The 27176-nt window shown below is 47.6% G+C and overlaps 1 long non-coding RNA gene across 2 annotated transcripts in view; it reads right to left on the minus strand.

Moving 5' to 3' along the window:
- The window catches only part of LOC125960814 (uncharacterized), a 76941-nt gene that overhangs the window by 36338 nt on the left and 13427 nt on the right, over positions 1-27176 (minus strand). The window contains exons 3-6 of one of the 2 annotated variants that reach the window (XR_007470853.1): positions 14317-14453; positions 13954-14120; positions 13407-13446; positions 11065-12114 (exon numbers count right to left, since the gene is read on the minus strand). The exons of the other annotated variant lie outside the window; for it this stretch is intronic. This is a non-coding gene — a long non-coding RNA (uncharacterized LOC125960814). Of the gene's footprint in view, positions 1-11064; positions 12115-13406; positions 13447-13953; positions 14121-14316; positions 14454-27176 lie in introns of those variants that run through there. 2 annotated transcript variants of the gene reach the window in all.

The following is a 27176-nucleotide window of genomic DNA, read 5'->3' on the forward strand; positions in this document are numbered from 1 at the left end:
ATATTCCAAGAAGCAATACTTCTTCCAGATTTTCCTATTTCTACCAATGAATCTCTCTTCCTTCAAAATAAGAAGTGAGAAAACCTTACAATTAGCCTTTGTCCCTATTTCATTTTTCCCCTCTGTTCATGCGTTGACATGGTCCTCACTATTCTCTATCCAATTCTCTTCAATCCTGTATGCTCAGCCCTCATCACCTGAGTTTGTGATTGTCTCCAATCTCTACTTCCTACCTTACCATTCTTTATCTCCCTGCAGCCTCATGCTCATTTATATTAGATGGATCTTCTTCTTAAAGTGTTCTTGTGAACATGACACCATTCAGCTCAAGAATCTTCAGTAGTTCCACATTGAAACTGATGATAGTAATAAACTGAAGTCTATATGCCTTGACTGAAATTCAAGACCCTTCACAAGAGCAGGGTGCCATCTTTCTAAGCATATTTCCTCCAATCCCTCATATGGGTCCAGTCTGACCAGCACTGAAATCATGATGTCTTTTCTTTGCATTCCCTGCTTTAAAGAGTAGCATTGCTACTGAGTCCAAGCTTGCTCTGCTTGCTGCACAACAGGCCAATAAATTGGGAGATGAGGTGTTGAGGCAAGGAATAGCAACATTGTTTGGAAATCCAGGCGTCTGAGAAGATGGTGGGCTAACGTCCAAAAGTACCATCTTCTTGGGGTCTGGATGCTAGTTTCTTTTATAGAACAGAGAGGAGAAGGAGGTGAGAAAGTAAGGTAAAAAGGCCATAAGGCTTGCAAAATATCTCCTGGTTTTGGCCATCCTTGGGGAGGGGATGTATTATTTTTTTCCTTTTCTTCAGCCATTCACAGGTGGGCAGGTTCAGGGTGTTTCCCTGTGGGCTAAACAAAGGCTCTTTAGTTTAACATTGAGACAAAGGGACAGGGTTCCCCGAGGCAGACCATTATGTATGCCTATAGCTCTAGACAGAACAAAAGCAATGGAAAGCAAAGGTCAAAGTAAAAGAAACAGATCCAACATGGAGTCAGATTTTGTTCTTCCCTGTTACAGCATCATCTCCACTCAGCGTAGCCAAACTGGGCTCCAGCCCTCCTCACTCCATCTGTGTGCTGAGCCCATCAATAAACTCTTACAGTAACTCTCGAATCACTGTCACTGCCTCAGCCCAGAGCCTTGTTGTCTCCTTTACCTTGAAAGAGTTCTCCCAATTTGTCTGATCCCATTTTCTTCCCCATTAGGTCCATCCTTGAACACAGCTGTCAAGGTATGGTTTCAACCTCAAGGTTTCCCTTGGAATTTCCCAGTTGGAATGTTTTCAATAGCCCCTCAAGTCCTTCACCAAAAGCTTGTACTGTGAAATGTGTGGCTGTTTATGATGGTCTAGACCCTGCTTCCTCTCCTACTTCAATTCTCATCCTTCTCTGAACTGATTTTCACACTGTTCAAAGTCACCTTCCCTGATTAGACCCCTCTTTAGACAAGGACAAAGGTCTCCTTCTCTCCTCACAGCCCTCAGGACTCCTAAGCAAGCCTCTCTCTCTGTCCTCCCAACATTGTCCTGTAATTGTCCACTTGTCTTTCTTTCCCACCAGATCATGTACTTTGAGGGCAAGAATCTTGTCTTATGGATCGTTGGAGCTCCAGTATTTTCTCCAGTGTCTGGCACACAGTAGACACTCAATGTTTTCCATGTGAATAAACAAATAAGTTGATGATAACAAGTTGCACTCCCCCGCTGGAATACCAAGCTATAAGAATTTGCTGTCTCTCATCACATATGATCTGGTTCCTGATCTCACATTTGGATAATATCTCTGGCTCTGGGTTGAGCCCAGTAGCATCTCTAACCAGGCAGGCCCTGGCAGGACAGATGGAAAATAGAGCAAAGAAAGGAGGAGAAATCAAACCCGGCTTGGGTCTGATCATCTCCACGTTGCCTCCCTTTTGGATTCACCATCCCACCATTTAACACTTGAAATTTCAGCTGCTGAGATGTGGAGTGAAGGAGCTTAATTAGTCAACAAGACATGACAACACTCTGTTACAGTGAGATTACTTCCACCTATAAGGTGTTAAGGGACATAGAGTAAAACCCAGCAACTTCAAAGACCTGAAAATGGTGTTATCTTCCAACAGCACATGGGAGAATGTTCCAAGAGATAAAAGGCACAAGACAAATGGTGTCTCTAATTGAAATGCAATGGAAGAGTGGAGCCCATAGAATTCTAAATACATTTTCCATTCCAATGTTCCTATATGGCTATGGTGAACCAGATTAATAAAGAATTGTGAACATCTTTAAATAGGAAAAGAGTGTACATTGCTACAGGAGCATACTCCAGGGACCATAAAAATCTACAGACACCACACCACTGTATTATAATTTCTATTATGTTCATAATTTATTATTTATTCCTTAACATTAACACAAAATGCTTATGTCTTTATTTGTTAAAGGCTGAGAAGGATGTTTAGAAATCACTGGGGGTTCCTTTCCACATAATTATGTTTCTCATTATGATAGTTCTCACAGTGTAACAGAAAAACTGAAGCTTCCTAAATTCTGGCTCAGGTTCCCATGGCCTTGAGAGTGCACAGATAATCCTTGTTCAACCCGATCCACACAAATTTACTCTCTGATCTTCTTATACTTGATGACCTTCATGTCATCACCTCACTTCAAAGATACTCATGGAGTCTGGCTTCCTTCAGGGAGGTCCATGTAAGGTAGCCCTTCTTCTGGCCAACAAAGCTTTTCTGACTGTGATGTGGTTTCCCTACCTTGGTGCATGAAGCACTCTGTAAGGCATTTTCCTGCCATGGTCCTGGAGGCGAGCAGAGCAGATTGTCTCTCCTCTGTTGTTTTCTATTCTCTTCCTTTGGTTCTCCTATTAGAGGTAAGTTATCTCAAACATAAGTAGATGTACCCTCGCAGGTTACATCTGTTTATCTCTTTTGTTCTACATGATTCAAATCTATCTTCCTGTCCATAAATTCTCTTTACTTGTGTGTCTAATTGACTTCATTTCAATGATTACATTTTTTATTTTCAGGAGTTTCTTTTTTTGTTGTTGTTTCCAAAATCTATCTGGTATTTTGTAGTCATTATCTTTTCTAATGATTTCACTTCCTCCTTTGATGTCTTTAAACATTTCCAGCATTCTCATTCCACAGGAAGTTTGCATTTGAACATACATTTGAACAATATTTGTAATTGTGTATACAGAATCGCTAGCAGGTTTTAGAGTTACAGTTTTTAGGTATTTGGTCTAACACATTGTGGAAGTTGAAATTTTAAAAATTATTATAATTATTTTCTATAGTAATTCTGCCAACTTTCCACTGATAGAGATTCATTAATAGTATGTATTTCTCAAACTAAATAAACCAACTAAGAAATTCCACAATGGATTATAATATTCTCATTTACATATCATTTTCCTTTTATAAAATATTCACTCTATCACATAAAAAAAATCTTTCATTTTTATGAACACCAACATATGAGAGCTACTTCCATGAATGATTTAATCAATTCATTGATTTAATTGCTTTCATTTAATCCTGATGCCAACACCTTGACATAGGTATTTTTCTTTATTTTCTAAGTGTAAAAAAAAAAAAAAAAGAGCAATTCTTCCAAAATTAGAAAGTTGCTGAATGGCAAAGATCAGACCTGAACTCAAGTCTATGTAAATGTAAAGTCAGTGCTCCTACCAGAGACGGTCAGAGTGAGGTTCCTGTTGACTGTTCACATCATTAAGTTGTGCATCTTAGATATATACAATGTTTAATAGTTAATTACATCTCAGTAAACCTTGAAAAGGTAAAGAAGCATCTGACATGCCAGGAATCCTGTGATTCAGTCACAATCTCTGGAGATGAGGCCAACTACAGTTTTCAAAAGCCTCCCAGGTTCCTTTCCCACTAAAGTTTGATGAACTTTAAATGTCCATCGACAGAGGAATGGATAAAGATACAGTATATATATATATATATATATATATACAACAAACTATTAATCAGCCATAAAAAAAGAATGAAATAATGCCATTTATAGCAACATGGATGTACCGAGAGATTATCATACTGAGTAAAGTAAGTCAGGCAGAGAAAGAGAAGTATAGTATGATGTCATTTATTTGGGGAATCTGAAAGAAAAAAAAAAAAGGATACAAGTGAACTTATTTACAAAACAGAAACAGACTCACAGACTTAGAAAACAAACTTATGGTTACCGGCAGGGAAGGATTGGGGGAGGAATAGTTAGGGAGTTTGGGATTGACACTTACACACGGCTTTATTTGAGATGGATAACCAACAAGGACCTACTGCATAGCACGGGGAGCTCTGCTCAATAGTATTTAACAACCTAAATAGGAAAAGAAATTGAAAAAGAGTAGTTACATGTATATGTGTAACTGAATCACTTTGCTGTACATCTGAAACTAAGACAACATTGTTAATTAAATGTACCCCAATATAAATGAAAAAGCAAAAAAAAGTTTGACGAAATTTGCACAATATCATGCTGCATTGATGCTCGTGACTGAAATCAGCCCTCTTAATGAGTGATTTTAAATGAGTGTGGTCAAAAACTCAGTAATATCAACTCTATCATACATTATTTTGGTCAAGATGCAGAAAACCAATGTAAAGTCAACATTATGTAAAAGACATGCTGAGTCAGGTGAAGCTGGTCCTACCAGCAGGCATAAAAGTTGAGAGCCTACCAAGAGGATTCTTGGGAGGGGGCTCCCTTCTGGTGGTCCACCCACCTCTATCCACCTCCAGCAAAACATTGCTTCCATACCTGTCACTTCCTCAGACTTCTGAGGAAGTTTACGTTATCTGGGCCCCTGGAGCACTTTGGAGGAAACCCACGTTATCCTCTGAGGGTGAGGCAAAGGGAGAGAGCTCTGAGTAGTCAGAGAATGAGATGGAGGGAAGAATATGAGAGGGAAGAGGGCTGGGGGAAGGAGAGAGACAGAGGAAGGGAGGCAGGTCTCCCACAAGGCGGCCCAAGTCAGGAGAAGCTGGGGTTTAACCACGGCCTTGAAAAATGACCTACTCTCTCTGAATCTTTATCCCCTCATTTGTATGGTGGGGATAAAATCCACTGTCCTGAATAGAAAATAAATGGGGAAGTGCTTTGAAAAGAACAAAGTAAAGGTCTAAGTGTGTCATTACAGGTAATAAGCACACAGCCTGCTACTGATGAGTGCAAGGGTGCCAGCTCCCAGGCATATGCTCGGCTCAGCCTGTGATGAATAAGCTAGACTGGGGCTTCACCCCAGGCCCTGAGAGAGCACAGAGGCTCCCAGAACCATCACAGTGTCAGCACCCGCCCGTGTTACCCGTCGCAGACAGGAGGCTGAACATGAGAACGGGCAGAGCCCCCAGCGTGGGAGGCAGATGGGAGAGCTCGAGATGAAACTTTTACTTTGATTCACAAGGTCTGACGGCATATTTCATATGACACATGGCATACACCTCATGGCATATACCACATAGCATATACTGTATAGCATATACTCTAAGATGTATGTCAGATAACATATACCACATGGTATATACCACATGGCATACACCAGAGAGCAAATACCATATGCTATATAGCACAGATAGCATTTAAAGAGGCCTTAAAATGTCATTTACCAAGCAAAGGGAGGAAAGGCATCCCTGGTAGAGGAGCACACACAGAGCTGCCAGGCCCTGGGCACAGCCTTTTGGGAACAGGGTGCAGATGTCGAGGGGTCAGAGCAGGCAGGAGCCTGCCCAGGTGCATAGTGCAGTTGGGAGCTCTGCTGAAGAGGCTCAAGTGTCAGGTTAAGGAGTTTATTCTCTAAGTGCTGGAAAACAAAAGCTTTCTAGGTGAAAATAAGTCTACAGGCAGGTGGAAGGCAGACTGGAGGGTGAGGAGTGACCTGGAGACAGGAAGCCCATCAGATGCTTTTGCAGCCTTGTGGGCGAGAATGAGGGGAGCCTGAACTCGGGCCGTGGTGGGGGTCATGAGAGGAAAGGGGGTCCAGAGATCTTTCTACAGCAGAGAAGACAGGATTCAGTAAATCAACTAAAGGGGCGTGTGTGTGGAGGAAGGGACGGGATCTCTAGTCTGGGCTAATTACAGGAATGCCACTGGTTCGAGATGGACTCTACAGAGAAGAGGCAGGCTGTGAAGGATGAGGTCAGGGGCAGAGAGAGCAAAGACATTTGGGGGCTGAGGTGCCCAGCGGGCTCTGAACCTGTCTGTCCAAGATTCAACAGACATGTGAGAGGAATAGAAAGGCTTCGGAATCATGAGCATAAACTGGAAGCTAAGGTCTTAGATGTCAACGAGAATATCGAGGGAAAAGGTACAGCATTAGATGGGTGGCAATAGAAGGCACTGTGAAGAATGGTGAGTCTTAGGAAGGAACAGACTGAGCAGGATTGAAAAGCTGTTTCAGGAAGGGACACCCACAGGGGACGGAGGATACCCCGGAGCCACATTCTCCCCACCTGGCGTGGGAGTGGGGAAGGGATGGGCGGGGGTCGGGCACACTCAAGCTCCTACGGAGGCCCCGCCCACTTGCACGATGCTGAGAGAGCCACGTGGGAGCAGGACGCAGCCTTCTCCCCTGGAGAACATTCTGTTCGGATCCTTCTGACCTGGAAGTGTGTGTCTGCGTTAGCCTGTGGAAACTGTGAAACTGAATTCCTGATTTCAAACCTTTTTCCATCCTGGAATTGCCCAGATCCTTGGCTGGAAAGAGACCCCACCCTAATGGTAGATTCCTCTCTGTCTATTCCTTTCCTCAATTTCGTAAGAAATTATGTGCCATTTGAGAAGCCAGATATATTTGTTTTTTTGAGGGGGGGGCAGGCTTTTCTCTCTCTTTTTTCCCCCAGCCACTCTAGGAGACAGTGGACACATTTGCTTGTCTGTAAAAGAGAGATAATGACCATCACCTCACAGTCTCCAAAATAGTTAACAAGTGATGATAATCGCAATCTATTGGAAATGATGAAAATCATCAAGTTTATTCAATCTGCACATTTTCCTGAATACCTTCCATTGAATCATCATTTTGTTTTTAAGGCTGGATTTTTCGAAGTGGAATTGCATTTAATTCTCCATTTTTCTTTAGGCAGTGGAGAGAAATCTGAGCCTAGGAATCTTTTATCTGAATAATTAACAGCATATGAAAAAAATGCCCTCTCAATGTCCAGCTCCGGGGACCCAGTGAGCTCTGGGCTGATCACGGAAGACCGGAACAATGCGGGAACAAGGGCGTCCACGGAGGTCCTGAGCCTGCAGGGCGAGGGCACAGTGAAAGGTGACGTCAAGACATGTCAGGAGGCAGCCAGAGGGGGGCGTGTCCAGAGAGCACGTGAGAGGGGGCGGGGCAGCTCTGGGGAGCGCGTGAGCGCAGAGAACTGGCGCGCCGGAGCAGGTGTCTGATGGATGAGCCCCCCGGGTAGTCTCCCAGCTCCAGGCGGACCACCTCGCACTGCTCCGCTTACAGCTTCTAGGACACAGGCATCTTTCAAGACAGGCAGCCCAGACATGGAGCTCCGACTTGCACTTTCTTTGTATCCTGCAGAAATCAAGGAGGACTTTAGCTTCCATAGCCGTGGGACAGCAGTTCTCCCAGGCGGTGTAAAGGGCAGCGGGGCAGTTTGAGCTGCCGCGGGCAGCGGTGGGACCACGACTGGGCTGCGTTTGCACCAGCTTCCCATGGTTCTGGAGACAGCAGGCACATATGGAGAGGGAACCAGCCCACGCAGGGCCTCTCCTGAAGATGCAGTAACATCTGTGAGGAGAGGAGGGGAGGGGCACGGGGCGATGCACTAACACAGTTCTGGCAACAGCAAGATTTCCAGGAGGGCAGACAGGCGTATCCTGCTGCCTTCTGGCAGGACGTGGGTTCCTGCCCACCGCAGACCCATGTGAACGGAACCGATTTGCAGAAAGGAGTCAGCACTAAACCACCTGAAAAAAGCAACCACTGCAGTGACACCAAGCAGAACGGGGTTGTTCAGAGAATGACGTAAACCCTCGTGTCCTGGGCCCTGATTGTTTATGACATGCTGCCGCAGACAAGACAATTCTTCTGGGAGAGGGAAATATTTTGTGTCCCAGCTTTCAGGCACAGATGAAGTTTGGGGGTGAAACGGAGATTAGGTCAATTAAGGGAACTCTGGCCTTCACACCTTGCCTAGAAATCTGCTAGTACGTTTGATATTCTCAGAATGAATGCTATTTATGGCCTTCTTCCTTTGATAGATGGAATCCCTTGGCTCACACACTTTTTAATATGGTTTTCATAGACTCTTTCAGAGCAAGGAAAAAAGAGAAAGAGTGAGCGAGTCTGTGGCCGCCTCCCGTGAACAATCAGCAAAGACAGAACTGGGGAAGGGCTTGTGTGAAGTCACGCTCTCGTTTGCTGTTTTGGCCCGCAGATGGGGGGCAGGTGCATTTCTGCCGGATGAGCTGAAGAAGGGGGCTTAATTAAAGAGCCTGCGAACGGCGTCCAAAAGATCTTGAATTGCCACCGTGCGCACTTGCTTCTCCCCTCCTCGGAATCTTTTTAACTCTTTTCACGGCGGGTCATTGTCCTTGCCGCCGCCCAGAGCAATGAGGCCAGGGCTATTATGCCCCTTGTGGACCAATGGCCTGGCAGAGATGTGGCTTTGGGGCCGACAGGCCCTTCTGTGGCGACTCTGCGATGGAAATGGCTCTCGGGGAGGGGCCTCAGCTGCTGCCTGCCGGCCTGTCTCTAATTGTCACCAGGGATTCAGCCTTCTGGTCGCCTTCCGTTCCCACCATCCACACCGACTGCTTTCCCACCCGGCTCGCGCTGATGGGACTTGCTTTTGTTTCACTCGCGATCCTAATGCTGTGTCCCTACAGATGGAGGAGGTGGTCCTTCTGCTTCTGTGGGTCTGCTGCAGCGCGCACCACCTGGATGACAGGCTCCTGCCAGCCTGGGCCTCCTCGTGCGTTCTCATGGGAAATCGAGGATGCTGTGCTGGGGGAGCTTGGGGTCTGCCCTCACCTGTTAGGGGTACGGAACTTGAGGGTCCAGGAGGTGAGTGAATACGAGGCCCAGCCAGAACGTGAGCTGAGGCATGCTGATTCCCAGCGCAGGAAGCGGGAGAGGGGCCCTGAGGCTCCGGAGAGGTGGGCCCTCCCCGACCTCCGGAACAGAAGAGCAGAGCCGGGGGAGTGGGAAGGACAGGGATGCACCTGCCGGAGGCGGCCTGACGCCAGAGCAGCCGAGGGAGAGGTGGAGACCCGGCCCACACCCCAGGGCCAGGATGATACCTGCCCGCGCAAGCCTCCAGGAAGTGACACAGGAAAAGAAGGACTTCTGTTTCCAGAGAAGAGCGGGTCTGCAGGGGGCCACTTGCAGAGGTGGAGGGTACAGACCCACACTTTCCTCCAGGGAGTGCCCCCAGAGGCCCCTCCCGAAGGCCGATCTATGACGCACCTCTTGGTTTAGAGCTGAAATCCAGGGAGGTGACATGGTTTGTCTAAGCCTGCATAACTAACTAGCTGATGGCAGAACTAAGACACTATTATATCATCTCCTTATTTAGAGTTTTGCAAATATTTCATGAAAGCACATTTCTGGCATTTTGCAACTTTTCTGTCTTTAATCCAGAATGTTTTTGCTTTAAATAAATATTAAGCACATTATATACTTTGATACACACCCACAAAACAAGTAATAATTCCTATTTATGTATTAAACTTCTGTGCACTGCATATATTTCCTACATAAACTGCATTCAATACTACAACCCAGCAAGGTGGGAATTATTGCCTCTGTTCTGCAGGTAAGAACATTCTCAGGAAGAAGACTATAGTAGCAGAGTAGGTGGCAAAGATCACACCCAAGCAGACATGGACACCAGGATGGGCACCAAATCTGCCTCACTCCAAAGCCAATGCTAATAACTTCCAAATATCCAAGGTCTCTCTGAGTGATGAGGTGTATTTTCAACAGAAGAGAAAACCCACAGAATCATCTCAATATATTTTTCTTTCTTTAATCTAAGGAAAGACAAGGAAAAGTGTGAAACGCTGGAAATGTACAAACAAAGCTGGGGAGTGTTATTAGGCTGAGCTTTGCTTTTAGCCCCGACACAAATCCTGCAGCTGGGTTCCCATGTCTGCAGGTCGCATTGAAATGGAAGAAGAGGGGCTTCCCTGGTGGCGCAGTGGTTGGGAGTCCGCCTGCCGATGTGGGGGACATGGGTTTGTGCCCCGGTCAGGGAAGATCCCACGTGCCGCGGAACGGCTGGGCCCGTGAGCCATAGCCGCTGAGCCTGTGCGTCCGGAGCCTGTGCTCCGCAACAGGAGAGGCCACGGCAGTGAGAGGCCCGCATACCAAAAAAAAAAAAAAAAAAAAACGGAAGAGGAGGTAAGTGTGCACAGCCACGGTGATTCCAGTTGCAGCACACGGAAGGGGACCCTCTCGCACACACACACACTGGCACACACACACACTGGCACACACACACACTCTTACACCAGGGATTTATTAGGCTACTAGTCCAGCCATCCAGTGAGCCTGACCTTTTAGGAGCACTAAAGGGTGGGCCACAGAACAATCTGATCTGCAGAAAGCAACAGGCATCTGTTGTAGATGTACTTCCTGCATTTCATAACTGTCTCTGTTTTCACTGTTCTCTTCCATTCGTTGCTTCCTATTTATACATGTAAATCAGGTTAGAGGAAAACTTATATCTAAGGCTGTATTATTCGAAATTCCCTCCATCATTCCATGGAAGCATTTTGACTCATGACCCTTCCCCCCACCGAAAAGGCACAAGGCAGAACAGGGCTGCCCAGGTGGGCTTAACTGTGTGTTTGCACAGTACATACACATACACACACCCAGAGGCTGGCTGGTCTCCTATTTCGCCCCCAGGAATCAACAATTCCCGTGGTGATTTGACAGGAGATGAGACTTTGCATTGCTGTGGTTTTAAAAGGCAGTGCACATTTGCATATGTTGATGACCACCACTTTTTTGAGCAGCAATGACAATACTGAAGTTTTCATTTATTGTTTAACCTTTATTGTTGGATTTTCCATTGCACGTTCCTGCTGTTGCACACACATAGGTGTGATATGTGAGCTTCATTCTCTTTCGAGGGTTTTGGCACTAAAAGAATCACTCTGTTGGGAAAATTGTGAAAAAAAAATCCCATTTCCTCTAGACTCAATCCATTGGGAAACAGGAGCAGTTTCCACAGATTCAATTTTATCTTTATTTTAGATGTCCTTTGTGACATAAATCTCCAAGGACAGACATGAGCTGCCTGTGTCCTGAGAATCTTCCCACCCCTGTTCTTTCAAAGAATTGTCCAGAGCTCTCTGGGACCACCTCGATGCAGACAAGCACAGCTGGCTAGCCGCCTGCCTTCTGTAGAGGGGCTTACAAAACATGCTTCCAAGGTTCTGAGGGAGACAATTTTAAGCCTGGGAAAAGGGAGGCCATGGGTGCGGGACTGTTCAGAGCAGCACAGGGACAGTGCTTTTCCAGATGAAGACCCAAGAGCATTGAAAATGCAGATAATTTAAAAATTGTGTTTGACCAACGGATGGGGGGATGGAAAGGAGGAGAAAAAGGAGGCCAGGGGAGGCATCATAGGTGGATGGTTCCCTCCATCACTTCTCCACTCTGGGGGTCTTCCTAGAAACCCCCTCCTTCATACACCAGGGTGGTGCCCATTGCCAATAACCCTTTATTCCCGGAAAATAAAAACCAAGCAGTTAGCAGATGTCGAAATGAAAAGGAAAATGAGCTGAATAGGCAAAGAGCAGGGAGGTGTCGCCCTATTGGCCTCCACCACGAGCCCCAGGTGCATTCTCCAGCTCTGTAAGACCGCAGGCTCCCTTTCTCTGCTTTGAACAACCCGGCCATGACTTGGAGAGTTGAATCGACCGGAGACCACCTTTTGTGAAAGTGATGCTATCATTGTGGTTGTAATTTATGCAAAGAAATCCTGCGGCACACGATGATTAAATTAGAGCATACAATGCAGGGCTTCAACAGCAGGCTCCCCTCTAGGTTTCTCACTTTTATCTACATTAAGATCAGGTCTGGGAAAATGTGGTGCACATGGTTTTCGATCTGAAAAATAGAACATTTCCACATGTTTCTTTATATTTTTGAAGTGGAGAGAACAAGGCCACCACGTTTACATCTAGCCGAGTCAAGAGGCAAAGGCAACATGATTCCTTCCAAAAAGCAGCCAGAAAGGGTTTTTCCTGAGATGTTCAGGGTGAGGCTGTGCAGCGGACTTTATTTGAAATAAAAGCACTTTGCGTCAGCACCACAGACACTGGAGACATCGCCACGCAAGGTGACACGTGCTGGAAGGGGACTCACGGGTTAGGACGGGTTCTCACCCAGACAGCATCTTGCCCTGTCGAGGTACCTGGGACGTGGCTTCCCTGTTTCAGGTCCATCTCTGTGGACAAGACGGGGGCAGCGGGGAAGGAAACCTGGGCTCCTGCACACTGGCTGGGCCCGCCCTTAGCCCCTGTCTCCCTCCTGGAAAGATAATTCTTCATCCTCCTTCAGCTGAGTCAGGAGGAGATGTACAGGAGGATGCGGGAAAGCACACATGACAGCAAAGCCTGCTGGACAAACAGAGCCGGGATATCGCAGGGGAAGGAAGTTCCTATTCAGAGCATCACAATGTGGGCCTTTAATGAGCTCTTTGCTATCTAGAAGGGTTTTTTTTTTAATTTATTTTTTTTATTGTATATGCTATCCATGTGGGGCTGATGAATTCCCAAGCTAGCTGCCTTTTCTCCCTCTTTCTCTCCAGATCTATGACTCTCATGAAAAATCTATGGCAGCGTCTGGGGAGCACAGGGCCCTACTGGCAGCCTGCTGTGCGAGCGGAGGGTGGGGAGCTGAGCCCTCCCCTCTCCTCTGAAGCCCCCTTATCTGGCACGCCTGCCCCTGGATCCTTAACGAAAAGGATTGCCTTCTGACTGGATGGGGAGGCTGAGAGCTGGGAAAAGCCTGGGCGACGCTGAGCCAGGGTGCAGGCCCTGCTCTCCTGGGAGCTCGGCAAGAGAACAGCCCCAGACTGATTCCTCCACGTGTTCTGACCTTCCAGGCAGCGGTTGAGCCTGCTCTCCGTCATGTCAGAAAGGAGGAGGAAGCAGGGGCATGGGGTGCACGTGCGCGTGCATGCACGCATGTGTGCCTAAAGAATATTAGTTCTTTATCACTTAATCACTTATATGTGGAATCTGAAAAAAATGATACAAATGAACTTATTTACAAAACAGAAACAGAGTCACAGACTTTGAAAGCAAACTTATGGTTACCAAAGGGTAAAGGGGGGTGGGGAGGGATTGATATATACACAATCCTATATATAAAATAGATAAACAACAGGGACCTACTGTAGAGCACAGGGAACTCTGCTTAATATCTTGTAATAACCTATAATGGGAAAGAATCAGAAAAAGAATATATATACATACACACATATATATATCGTCTTATACTGAATCACTGTGCTGTACCCCTGAAATTAACACAACATTGTAAATGTTGTAAATCAACTATACTCCAATATAAAATAAAAATTCTAAAAATCTTAATTTAAAAAAATATGTTAATTGACACTGAAGTCCTAGGGAACATTTCCCAGCCATAAAGTGTTTATTCCTAACTAGGACCGACTTGGGAATCGATAAAATGCTTATGTAGCTGGGTCTGCCCTCCCCTTTCCCTCCCTCATTCCCTTGTCACACACACACACTCACACACACACGTGTACACAGGCACACACCTAGTACTAAAACTAACCTATAACCCAAGGAAAAGCTGACCTTGAGAAGTGTAATTTCCAATTCAAATTGAAGTTCAAGCCAGTAGGCTATGCCATGTCCTTTCCACAGTCCTCTCAGAATGTCCTTCAGGCCTTAGACTGTCACAGACACTCACCTCACTGCCCTTGGACTTGGATAAGATGCTCTAAGAACAGCAGCTTGCGAGACCTGGGGTGGCCAGGACGACGTCGGTTCAGCTGGCCTGGGGTGTGCAAGGCAGTCTCTGCGGGCTTTTATCACGACAACTGCGCTGTGGTTTTCTTTTCACCCACGGCTGTATCTCTAAACACAGACCACCGGGGAGGTGAAATGTGCTCTATTCTTTGTTAAGGATCCAGAAGGCAGGCATGCCAGATAAGGGGGTTCAGGGGGGCCAGAGGGAGCAGTGAGTGTCTCCAGTGCCTGGTGGAAAAGCCCAGCGGGGCTGACGAGTGGAGGTCATGTGGGCAGTGGGACCCGCAAGTAGGTCCACCCTTACTGGCATGTGGAGGGGTGTCCACACTTTCCTTCTTCAGAGCATCTTCTCCACCAGAGGCGCTCAGGGAGAGCACCCCCAGTAAACTGCCTGCTTCTCCCTGTTTCCTTGATTAGGATCCATCAGAGAAAGAAAGGATTCTGAGGGTGTAGACAGCCGACAATAAAGACACTGGTAAAACTAGTAAAATATAAAAGTCTGTCAAAGATAATGCATATACTATGCTGCTCTTATAAACAAAAATATACACCTGTGAGACAGACGTCTCAGAAAATACAAGAAGAATGGACACCAACATAAAAGAGATGGTTACCTCTTGGCGGTGTGATCATTAATGAATGAATTCTATTTGATTTTCCACACTTTTCAATATTTTTCTAAACAAAGGACAGGGAAGTTGTGTTGCTTCTATAATCAGAAAAGTATTAACTTAAAGAAAGCAGACAATCTGAATCTTCTATAATCAGAAAAGTATTAACTTAAAGAAAGCAGACAATCTGAACACTGTTATTCGGCAGCTCCCATAAAAATTAACTGATGCATCATTGAAAGTCCCACTCAAGCAACCCTGTTCTCAGTGGGTTTCCTACCTTCATATTTTATTTATTCTAACTTTTAACTTGATCCCTCTTCTGGACTGTAAAAGTACCTATGGTATGGACTGGTAGATGATTCCCAGTATTTGCACTTCTTGTTTATTCTTATAATAGCAGAACCTCCAATATTTAGCTGGACACGCAGCCTATCAGAATAAGACTGCATCCCCCAGTCTCCCTTGATGCTAGGTACAGCCGCTCAACAAAGTTCTGGACAGCAGGATGAGAGCAGAAGTGATGTGTGTGACTTTTGTCAGAAGGGGCATGCCAATAAGACCTTTCCCTTTCCTCTGAAATTCCAGGGTAGCTCTATGCTATTTAAAACATGTCTACACTGCAACGCTGGTGGTCCCCATCCTGGAACATACTAGCCCTGACTCAGGGCCCTGCCATCACCAGATGTGGCTTCCAAGGGAGCATTTGGGCCTCATGGTAAATCACTTCCTGGGTCTTCGGGCCAGATGGGCAAACCTAATCTCTTACAAATCCCACGGGGCTCCACTCTCTAATACTTCGATAGTTTCTTGCCATCACCCAAGAATCCCTTAGCTTTCAGATTAGTACTTACAAATCCTCTTTGTTGGGTCATTCTGTCATAAAAGGCCCAGCTCTGCTTCCCCAGTCCATCCCTCCAAACTACCTACTACCAGCCCCCTATAAAATGTGTGGTGCTGAAGGGTGCACTTTCCAAAGTCCTTAGAGTTTGTCTCTGAGTTGCTTTCCCCACTCAGTATCCAGGCAAGTGTATTTATTTCTGTATTTGCTTTAGCTTCAAGCTTCCTCTCCCAAAACACCCCTCCAGGGTGTGCCTTGACCCACACCGTGGATGCAGAGTACAGGTGTGCAAAGCAACCTAGAGTAGCACATGATCTCTCTGCTGTAGCTGGTGCTCAGAGACCCGCCCATGGATGCCCGCACTTGTTTGCCTAGGATTGGCCCCTCCCTTCCACAGCTAGTGACCTGAGTCAAGACCTCCAGTCTTGCTTCATTTCCTCCTCCTCCCCTCCCTTTGATATCTCCACTGGTTGAGGATATTGACAGAGTTTTGAACCCAGTTGTGCTGTTCGTCAGGTGGAGGGCACCCCCAGCTTGGCTGTAACCATACCCGATCTCTGGAGGCCTAAGCCATCCCTCCTGACATTGCGCCTCCCTGCCCAGAGCCTTGATGTCATGCTTCTGCCCACAGAGCCACCACCCCATGGGTATTTAGATAGGTGACCTGCTCTGTTTCTCTGATTGTCAACATGCCCGAAGGCTGCTTTAAATTATTCAGGCATTCTTTGCCTCACCGTCATTGAAGATGAAGTCTCCTTGGGTCCACCAACACCTGGTACGCAAACACCAGAGCCCTATGATACCCCCATCAGCTGATGCTTCTCTAGGCCTCAGAGACTGACCATTGATTCAGCTTCTCGGGGGGATGCCAGTTAAAGCTCAAACACCTCCATTGTTAGCCCAGGAGTCTCAGCATTAGAAGATATCATGGGGCTTCTGCTCAGCAAAGGAAACAATCAACAGAATGAAGAGGCAGTCTATGGAATGGGAAAAAAAAATACTTGCAAACCATCTGATAAGGGTTCATATCCGAAAGTATATAAGGAATTGCTACAAATCAATAGCAAAAATAAATTCACACAAATAACCCAGTTAAAAATTGGCAAAGGACACGAATAGACGTTTCTCAAAAGAAGAGGTATAAATGGCCAACAGATATATGAAAAGAAGCTCAATGTCACTAATCATCAGAGAAAGGCAGATCAAAACCACAGTGGGGTAACACCTCACACCTGGTAGGGTGGCAATTATCGAAAAGGCAAAAGATAAAAGTTGGTGAGAGTGTGGAGGAAAAGGAACCCTGGTACCTTGTTGTTGGGAATGTAAACTGGTGCAGCCACTGTGGAAAACAGTGTGGAGGTTCCTGAAAAAATTAAAAATAGAACTACTATATGATCCAGCAATCTCTCTTCTTGATATTTACACAAGCAAACTGAAATCTGGATCTCAAAGAGATACCTGCACTCCTGCGTTCATTGCAACATTATTCACAATACCCAAGATATGGAAACAACCTAAGTGTCCTTCGAGGAATGAATGGATAATAGAGTGATTATATTAAATATTCAACCTTTAAAAAGAAGGAAATGCTGTCATGAAACAACCTGGATGAACCTGGAGAACATTATGCTTAGTGAAATAAACCAGATTCAGAAAGACAAATACCGCGTGATCTCACTTGTATGCGGGATCGAAAATAGTCAGACTCATAGAAACAGAGAGTAGAAGGTCGGTTGGCAACAGCTGGGGGGTGGTGGAAATAAAAAGACGTAGGTCAAAGGTACAAGCTTTCAGTTATGAGATGAATAGGTTCTGGGGATCATATGTACAGCTGGTGACCGTGGTTAACAATACTGTATTATATACTCGAAACATGCTAAGAGGTTGGATATGAAGTGTTCTCACCCCACATGCATGAAAAATGTAACTATGTGAAGTGACAGAGATGTTAATTAGCTCAGTTGTGGTGATTATTTCACCATGTACGTGTAAATCAAAACATCAAGTTGTACACCTTAAATATACACAATTTTTACTTGTCAGTTATACCTCTATAAAGCTGCAAAAAAAAAGGACTGATTTAGGTGAACCAGTCATTTCTGTACTGCTAATGGGATCACAACCTGAATGCACTTTGGCCCCTGTCCTTTGTCCTTGCCCCCAGCACTCTGACAGTGTAGACCCCATGTCATTCCTACTCCAGAAGACAGCTTTCATTTTCCTAGAAGTTAACACTTGGAGACAGGCCATAGCATCACCTTCCACAGCCTTAGCTCTTTCAGGAAATTCATTTCGCCAGCAGACTTTAAGCCCCAGCAGAGCTATCATATGACATTGTTTCTCCAAATTAAATAAAATCTGGTCCAAACGTCTCTTCAGCTGGCTCACTGCAAATGAATCATCCCTCCTAGACTTGAACAAAATTCCAGAAGGTTCTAGATGGCCCAAACATTCAAGGAAGCCTTCTCAATTCTTCAGCCCTGAGTGTCCCACAGATAAACTCTCTGTTCACCCCCATGCTCTCTTTGAGGTGGGCTGTGTCTGAACTGAGTTTGGACACAGGGATTCTTTGTCATTTTCTCCAAGGCCATTTCTCTGTGTTCAGTATCCTCACATCCCCCAGCATCTCTGATGTGAACAGGGTCCCTGGGACTCACTGGACAGCAGCCACAATGATGTCAACAACAGGAAGTCATCGCACTCTTCACCCCAAGACATCCTCTGCCCTCACCTGGTCTGGTAATTCTCGTCTCTCATTGCTGGACACCCCACGACTCTGTGGTTTCCTCCACTGGCCTGTCCAGCATAATTTCTCTCAGTAAGCCTAGACTTTCCAAAACAAGGCCTTGAATCACCGTCCAGCTGCCTAGATGCTTCCACTTTGGGCCCTGTGGCACGAAACCATTAGCAATCCCAGAGGCAGGAGAGCACACAGTCTTGGCTGTTTTCTCAGGAAGAAAATGTATCCACAAAAGGGGAAAAAATACGAAGGAAACCTCAGTAACTTGTCCTGAAAAATTACATTATTAGCATTGTTTCTATATTTAGTCTGTAGGTGAAAATCCAGGACAGAAGCAGCAGACACACCTTTTCTCTCCAGCCCTGACTGCTGATGGAAGTACATGCATCAGCAAGTGTGACCTCAGTGGGTGGACTTGGCCAGTGGGGGGATGGGGGACACCTGGGACCAGTTGGTCATCTCTTGTCTAGTTGTTCATGTGTGAGTAGGTTGCATAATCTTCGTTCTTGTTCTGGCTTCTCAGAGTTTTCTCTTCCTTCTGGAGTCTTGCAGGGGTAAGGCTGCTGGATGAATGAGGCGTGACTCTGCAGGGCTTGCTGGCCCCTAGGGAGATGGACCAACCTCACACTGGGTCTGAGTGCCTGTTATATCCAGACATCAGCAACGTTGGGGACAGTGAGATCCCAGCCTTTAATATCAATTCTTGTCATCAACTCACTTTCCATCATGTGTGAGAATCATCCCCAATATTATAACTAAGATTTCCTTTGGATAGCACATGCTTTTTTTTTACAAGGATAAAGGCCAGCAGGCCCCCTGAGGACATTATGGGCTGCAGTAAGGATGATCAAGTCGTGCTAACATGGTTTTGGGTGGCCTGGTGACTGAAGTGATTCTGGGGGAGGCCTGGAAGGTGTGCCCTTCTGAGACTGGACCTCCTGAGCAGACACCAGAGACATGCATCAGATACAAATGAGTCAGCAGGGCTGTCTTCATAAACTGCAGCCCGTGGGCCTTTTAATGTGTCAGTGCAACCCAGCCGTTAACCATATTTAATTGCTATCTACAGTAAGTTCCATAGATTATTACCACACCAGTCATTTTTCAAAGATCCTTGTTAGCACAAGACGAAACAACACAATAAATGGAGGAAGAGGGGACACGGCAGAAAGGGAAGCTCTCCAGTGGGGCTCATGCGGGTCCGCTGGCCTGGCGAGGAAACCGGTGCCGCCATGAGATCCACAGGCCAGGCTGCGCCCTCCCTGTGCAGAGCATGAGATGGGAGAGGCCGTCCGCTCTTCCCCGCTTGCCGGCCTCCTTTCCAGCTGTGCACGCCATCTCCTCACACCCTAAGCTGAGGCCCGCCACACCTGGCTGGAACAGAAGCCATCTGGCGGCCACCACCATCCACATCTGAAGATTCTGGAAGTAGCAGCTCACCATGGACACTTAACATGGACGGTCCGCCCTTCCAGCAGGTGCATGTGCCTTGTGTGTCCACCCAGTCCAGGGGCCTACGGGAGGCATAAGATTCAATGTCAATGAGACCGGTCCCTGCTCCTAGGATATTACAGTGCGGGAACGGGAACGAACACAACGGAGACCAGGAGACGTTCTGTCCAATCCACTCACTTTCTTTCAATGACTCTATTTTTCATTTTGTGATTATCTTCTTTTTAAGTCCTATTGTTGGAATGCGGGCTATGTTCCTTTATTTCCCCCTTTATGTTGTGTTTCGAATGGTCAAAGGTGCATTTTGATGCTCCCTTTATCTGTAGGTCCTCGGATGTGAATCCTCCTTTTATTGAGTCTGTTCAGCCTCAAGGTGGTGAGTTTCCACAGGTGCTGTGAGCTCAACTCCCTTCGAAATTGTCCATCCCTGGAGTCCCAGAGATGCCCTGACTCGTGCAGGAGCCTCTCCTGGGGCAATGATCCTTCCTCCGGGGCTGGGCTTTTTGGGTTGCAGTCAGCTCCAGATCAGCTTTTACATGAAATTCCTGTTCAAAATTTCCAAATAGTGCAGACAGTGTGAATTGCAGCCCCCCATACCAGGCGTGCCTGGGGTCCAGAGCCAACATCAGCTATCACTCTGCTTTCTGGGATATGGAAGGCCAAACACTGCTAGTTTCTATGCAGACATGGTAGCTCCATCCCTATTCCTGGCTTTGCAAACCTGCTACCCCTGATTCTCCCTGCACACAGTACCTGCAAGCTCCCTGGACACCCTCAGGCAGCTGTCCCATCCCCTAAGATGTCTTTCTGGTCCCAATAGCTTCATAAGATGCTAGGTTTCAAGCCCTGCTTATGCTCTCTCTCTTTAATCTTCCCTTCTTCTCTGGCACCTGAAAATATACCTTTTTCATGCTTTTTAAGTACACCTATGGCATTTTCAAGATGATTCAGCATTCCTTTGTGTCTGGAACACAGATCTATGGATGTGAGAGAGGAGGTTGTACACTGCCCACCCATCTTCTTCACACGAATTCATCCCCACTTTACAACAGGGGTCCTAGACCCTCGAGAGAAAGGACAGTGCTGGCTGCAGTGCCAGTGAAAATCCAATTTAAATCACGTGATTCCTGGTACTAAAAGCACAGCGGACCCCCAGTAGCCTTCAAAGCAAAGAGAATAACGTGAAAAGAGCTCTGGCATTGGCGGCTGAAACTCTGCTCTGAGGCCCTGTTTTGTCCCTTGCTGTGTGACCATGGACCCTTATTCTCATGGGCTTCAGTCTCCTAAGCTGCACCAGGAACACGAGAATTTCTCCCGGCGGGAGTGGGAAGGTTTACGGGAAGTAGTTTCAGGAACACCAAGCACAGCCCTGGCATCAGAAAGGGCGAGATAAATGCTGGTTCAGCACCTGCCTTGCGAGGCAGAGGCTGGGATGTTTGTTTCCTGGCCTGAAACCGAGCAGGCTGAGCCCCTAAGTGGGCCGTCACTTCAGGGAGCAGAGGGCAGGAGGTGCAGAATTGGAGACGGAGTCTGACCACACAGCCCCTCCCCTTCCCATTGGGGGTCTCAGTCCTTCCCCACCTGATGGAGCAGAACTTGTTCAAGCTTTTGAAAATCCGCTTCACCAGCTCACCTGTGCGTGTTTGGTGACCACCGACCAGGCTCCCTAGGGGCCTTGGGAAAGCCCTAGCACCTGTGCCCCACCCACACAGGGGGCATGCTGGTGCCCTATCGTAGAGGAGGCTGTGTGAGACAATGCATGCTTTGAGCCCCTGGTGCAAAGGGGCTTTGCCACGTGAGTCCCTATTCCAGAACTAGGTTAAGAAAAGCAAGAAGTCCTCTCAGCCAAACATAGAGGTGAGGTGACCCAGGTAACCATCACTTCTTTAACTTTGTGTGTGTTGTTCCCGTTTTGAATTCCCATGGGCTGATGCCTCATCCCACCCTCACCCCTGCCGCAGAGGCCAAAAGAGGCCAAAATAACGCCTGCCCCAAAACGCACTTCACAGGTGTCACCTCAACCACTGTAACACAGAAAACATGCTCACCGTGTTTGCACAAAAGCAGTGGTCAGGCCCTGCCATAGTGCCTCCCCTTCTAAGGCCATCCTGAGTCCTGGGGGGCCATGTGACATAGTGATTAGGGCGGATTCTTCCAGCCAGGCCACCCCCTGATCACAGTGTCTCAGCTCCACCACCTGGGCCAAGACATTCAGATGCCCTTGTACCCTTGTGTGTGAAGTGAAGGTAATAAGAATTACTTCAGCATGTGCTTCTGAGGTTATGCATGGGAAGCATTTATAAGAGTACTTGGCAAAAGAGAAAATGCAGAGAAGATTGTATCCATTAATATTAATATTGTTATAAAATAATATTAATAACAAATAGAATATTCTGAAAATGTCATAATAATACATATCGAAGGATCATCATAATACTTGGTGACTTTCCCACATGCCATTTGTATGACAAGAAAGCATGGACGCTAACATCACTCCGAGCTTCTCTTGAGATGCAGGGAGCATTGCTTAGATGCACTCAGCTCCAGGACCATCCAACTCCAGGGCTGTCCTTCTAAGTTCAAGGAGAGTCCTTGGTGACTTAGGGCCCAGCCCTGAAGACCTACCTGGTCATGGCTTTGCAAGTGTTGCTGTACGTGGGCTGCTTCTGTGCTGCCACCAACGGCACTTTTAGGATGGATTCAATATCACTTACGAATGGTGTTCCACGTGCATTTGCAGCCTGCACAGCAGGAAAAGACCTATGATTGCAGGCTGCATCTCCCGACACAACATCAAAGTGTGGGAGTGTTGCCCTGACTGGAATGGGCTGCTAGCTGGCTGTCAGGGGTGAGGATTATTTAGGGAAACACTGTCACCGAGACCCAGCGGAGCCCTTCAGCATCCCCTCCACAGCTGTTTTTGCCCCAGATTTCTTTTGTCTGGACCTTGCTCCAGACATCCTGAGTCAGACTCTCTGAGGTTAGAACCTAGTTACAGTATTTGGCACAAAAAACCCGACCGGGCTCCGGGTTGAGAACCAAGAATTCACACAAATCCCTCACTGTGCGCACGGGAAGCCAAAGTCAGAGAACACGGACTCCCAGTCCCCGCTCACGGCGGCAGGGCCGGACTACTCTCTGAGCATTTTCTGACTCCTGGTCTCGAGCGGTGTCCATCAACCCTGCTGAGCTGAACCAGAGAACAGCAGGCAATTCCCCTGGTGGGAGCGAAGGGTACCAAGGCGAGGCCGCGGCTCTGCTCCTCAGTGATGGAAGGGGACCGCCCACCAGAAGCGGGGTGTGTGGCAGTGGCTGGGAGGTGGGGCAGGGTCCCTCAGGACAGCCGCCAGCAGAGTGCGGGCAGGACCGCAGCCTTGTTCACTGTGTCCTGACTGCCTGGGGGTGGGGACCACAGAGCCGCAGCTGCCAGCGCAGACATCGCCTGGACCCCTAATCTCCTGCGCTATTAAGGACCGAAAAGGACCTTCATGTATTCGAATGCCCTCCGTCCAGGATGAAGAGACAGGCTCCGAGCAGCAAGGCAACATGCTCGAGTTCACCCAGTCCATGGAGGGCAGAGCAGCAACTGGAACTCAAGTCTGAGGACCACTTCTGTGAGCTGTCATCCCACAAAATAGCGAGCACATCCCCACGCAGCCCAGACACGCCCGGAGTCACCAAGTGCAGACGAGGGACAACACCCCTGTCCCTAAGCACTTGACCTGACAGCGTCTTCCAGGAGGCAGTGCCCCCAGAGCAGACCCCATGTTGGATTCAGACTCCTGGGCCTCCTGGACACACTGACTCAGGGCCCTGGGGGTGAAGCCAGCAAGTCTGGCTCAGCAGGTGAAGGCTCTGTACCCAAAGTCCTAGAAACTCTGAGATAAGACCTCAAAGCTCTGGGACAGAAAGTGTAACACATCAGAAAGATCGATTTGAGTACGGCATCTGTTCGTTCCTTGAAGATTTATCCATGAAGTACTCACTGTAACCCAGCCAGTATGCCCTGTGCTGGGAACAGCAGTCAGCGAGACAACCAGGTCCCCCTCAGAGGAGGTGGATCCAGACAGTGTTGGAAGAGCCCAGAAAGCTAGACACCAACCTGGGATACTGGTGCCTGGGGTCGGGGCGAAGGGAGTGGGTGTCAGAGAGGACACGCAACAACATCCAGAAGGGCAGTGGTCCTCAGAGCAGGGGCAAAGTCACGTCACCATGGAAACAGGCAGCCTCTGAGACTTGCAGGGAAGCTGGTGTCAGGACTTTTCTGAAATGCTTCTGTCCTGAAGGTGGACACCTGGCCAGGTCTGACCCTGAGGCTGCAATGGTTAAACTCTTTACTCATATAACCTCTTGGGCTAACACTGGAACCTTAAAAAACATCAAATAAGGAAAAACTATGGGCACAGTAAAGAGATGAGTGCTTACCAGAAACTGGGGGTTCAGAATAAATAGACAGGGCACAGGGGATTTCTAGGGCAGTGAAACCACTCTGTATGACACTATAATCGCGGATTCATGTCATCATACACTTGTCAATCCCATGGGATGTACGTTTCCAGGGGTGAACCCTGATGTAAACTGTGGACGTTAGGTGATGATGGCATGTTAGCGTAGGGTTATCAGTCGTAGCGAAGCCCCCACTCAGGTGAGGGATGCTGATTGGGGGGAGGCTGTGTGTGTGTGAGGGCAGGGGGTCTACGGGAACTCTCTGTGCCTTCCCCTCAATTTTGTTGTGAACCTAAAACTCCTCTAAAATAATAGGGTCTTTTTAAATAAAACAAAAAAGAATTAAAATTACCGAACCATTTGTTTTGAAATACATTGTGAAAGCTCTGGCGTTATGAAGGTAGATTTTGAGACATAAAGAGCCCAGACTGCTGAGAAGTCAGGAGCAGAGGCTTGAGTCCTGAGCTGGTCCCTGAACCTGGCAAACTTGGGGAGACACCTCCTCTCTGTAAGTCTCTCACCACCTCTAGCAGGACGGATGGGGGGTGGCTAGGGTTCCTCTTCCACCTGCGATGTTCTAGGGCAAGGCTAGAATGCTGATGAGAACAGACCTCAAAATTTCGTAGAGAGCCAGAGCAGTGCAAAGTTTCTGCAAAACCACACAAATGTGCTTTTGGAACGTACAGCAAAGCACATGCAACAGCGCGGGGTCCATAACTCAGCATATGTGAAGTTCATAAATGAATGTCATAGGAGCCGGGGTAACATCTGTTCTGTGGAACCCGACAGAGGGGATTTGGACATTTGAGAAGAGGCTCTGCATATCCTGCAGGCAGCCCTGGAGCATATGGGCGGGATTTACAGTGGAAAGGTTCTGGCTCCACTGTATTTCCCTAACTGTACACATCTGATCCCAGACCACTCAGATGGGGGGCCCGGGGGGAGGGGCGGTGGGCGCAGGGTCTGCTGAAATGAAGCCCCTCCCCAGAAGCCGTGAACAAATCAGAGTGAAGCCTCCCCCTGTGAGGCCCCCAGTGTCTGCTCACACCACCCCTTCCCAGCCTGGTGACAGAGGGAACTGCCCCAGCAGGAGGGGCCACCTGGCCTGGTGTGTGCCCGCCCCAGAGGCCAGAGCCCTGCCAAGTCCCCAGTGGTCCCTGTTCTTGATCAACCCCATGGTGGGCTCATCCAAAGGACATTTGTCTAATTTAAGATCAAAGCAGTGCTTTCTCCTTTTCTTAAAAAAAAAAAAATAATATCTCGAAGAGATGACATGAAGTTAAGTTCATCTCATCACGTATGAGCCTTAAGTAACTGAATATTTACCTCACACCTAAAGGGACTTCCTCAGCCAATGGGTGGTGGTCCTCCCATCCCTGGTGTGTGGTCCCTGGACAGGAGCCATAACAGCATGTGGTGATGGCCTGAGAGAGGGGAGGGGGAGATGGTGAGAGCTGCGTCAGGTCTCTGACAGACGGAGGCGAAACACAAGCTGGGGCTCCGACTGCCTTAAAACCAGTGTCCACTGAGACTCTGGAACAGTGCTCAGGATCTGTGACCCCAAAGGCAACTTGCAGGAGTCCCGATTAATCATCAGAACACTTACCCTCCAGGTCCTGACAATGCCTTCATTTTCCTGGTGGGGAAGCGGAGGTGAGGAGGTCGAGCACAAGGTGCCCGTCAGCGGCGAGGTTGCCCTGTGCACAGAGTGTGCTGCCTTCCGTCCTGCGGCCTGGGGAACAGCAGGGGGAGGCAGCACTGGTGGCAGCCCCTGGGCAATTCCAAGCCTGGTGGTTGTGTCTGTTGGAGGCCAGGACTCTGCTCCCCTGCACACCATAGCGCCTGCCGGTCAGAGGTGCCTACTCTGTGCCAGGAGGGGCATACATGGTTCTAATTTCCTACCAGCCACGCCATGACCATTTACTGAGCATCTACCGAAACCCAGCAAGATAGGGTTCCCTGTTGGAATTTTTCAGAAGGGAAAATCCAAACTTCGAAAAGCTAAGAAAAAAAAAAAACGCTAAGACACTTGCCAGATGAAACCCATCCACCAGATGTGGGAGGGGAAGCCGTGTTCATCCCACCTCCAGACCACACCATCCTCCTGGCATCCTGTGCCTCCAGCAGGGCCCGGAGAGCCAGTCTGTGCACCACGTGGATGCTACCTCACACCCACTCCTGAGGCCCAGGAAGAGATGGTCTTCCAGGAACCAGTCTGCCCACCCCTGGGGCCAGGCAGCAATTGTGCCCTGCACAGGGCTCTGTGACTACAGTCCTCGAGTCATCAGTAAGATAAATTCCCTGCTGGAGCGTTTGATCCGTGGTTTACTCATTGATTCATTCAATAGACAGTTAACTTGCTACTTAGGACACCACATACATCTAGGCACTGGGGATTTAGCAGCAGGTAAAACAAACAAGCGTGCCTGCCCTCAGGGAGCTTACAGTCTAAAAGGGGAAACAGACTATAACCAAATAAAGAGCAAAGTATATTGTAAATCAGGCAAGGGCTGCAGGTAAAAATTAAGGGGGAACTGGGGTGGAGTGTGTATTGAGGAAGGCACGGGTTAGTGTTTTAAACAAGGTGCCCAGGAGGCCCAGAGGAGGTGAGGGAGAGACCAGGTAGAAATCTAGGGGGAAGAGCATTTCCCATAGAAGAAATACCAAGTGCAGAGGCTCTGAGCAGGAGAGCATCTGATTGTATATAAACAATCAGAAATTAGCAGGAAATTGTAAGTTCTCTCAGACAGAACACGGCATCTCAAAATAATTTACACTAAGGAGTAAAAGTCTGATAGCCAGGGACTTTGATGTCATTGTTGTTGTTTTCAATCGTGGTAGGGCTGGGTGAGAAGAGGTTACCTCAAGCCAGAAGGGGTAGAGAATAAATAAGGGGAAATGGTACAGGATTGGAAAAGTATGTTCCTTTGAGCACAGGCATCCTTGAATTCATCCAGTCATCTTGGAGTGCACGCAAATAAGAAAGGACACGAGCTCTCCCTGAAGGGTCTCTTTGCTCCTTGAAGAGGAGGCTGGCCAACTAGCAACCATGCTATGAAATTACCAGTATTGGA

This window comes from Orcinus orca, chromosome 13 (assembly GCF_937001465.1).
Source record: "Orcinus orca chromosome 13, mOrcOrc1.1, whole genome shotgun sequence".
Classification (NCBI taxonomy): Eukaryota; Metazoa; Chordata; class Mammalia; order Artiodactyla; family Delphinidae; genus Orcinus; species Orcinus orca.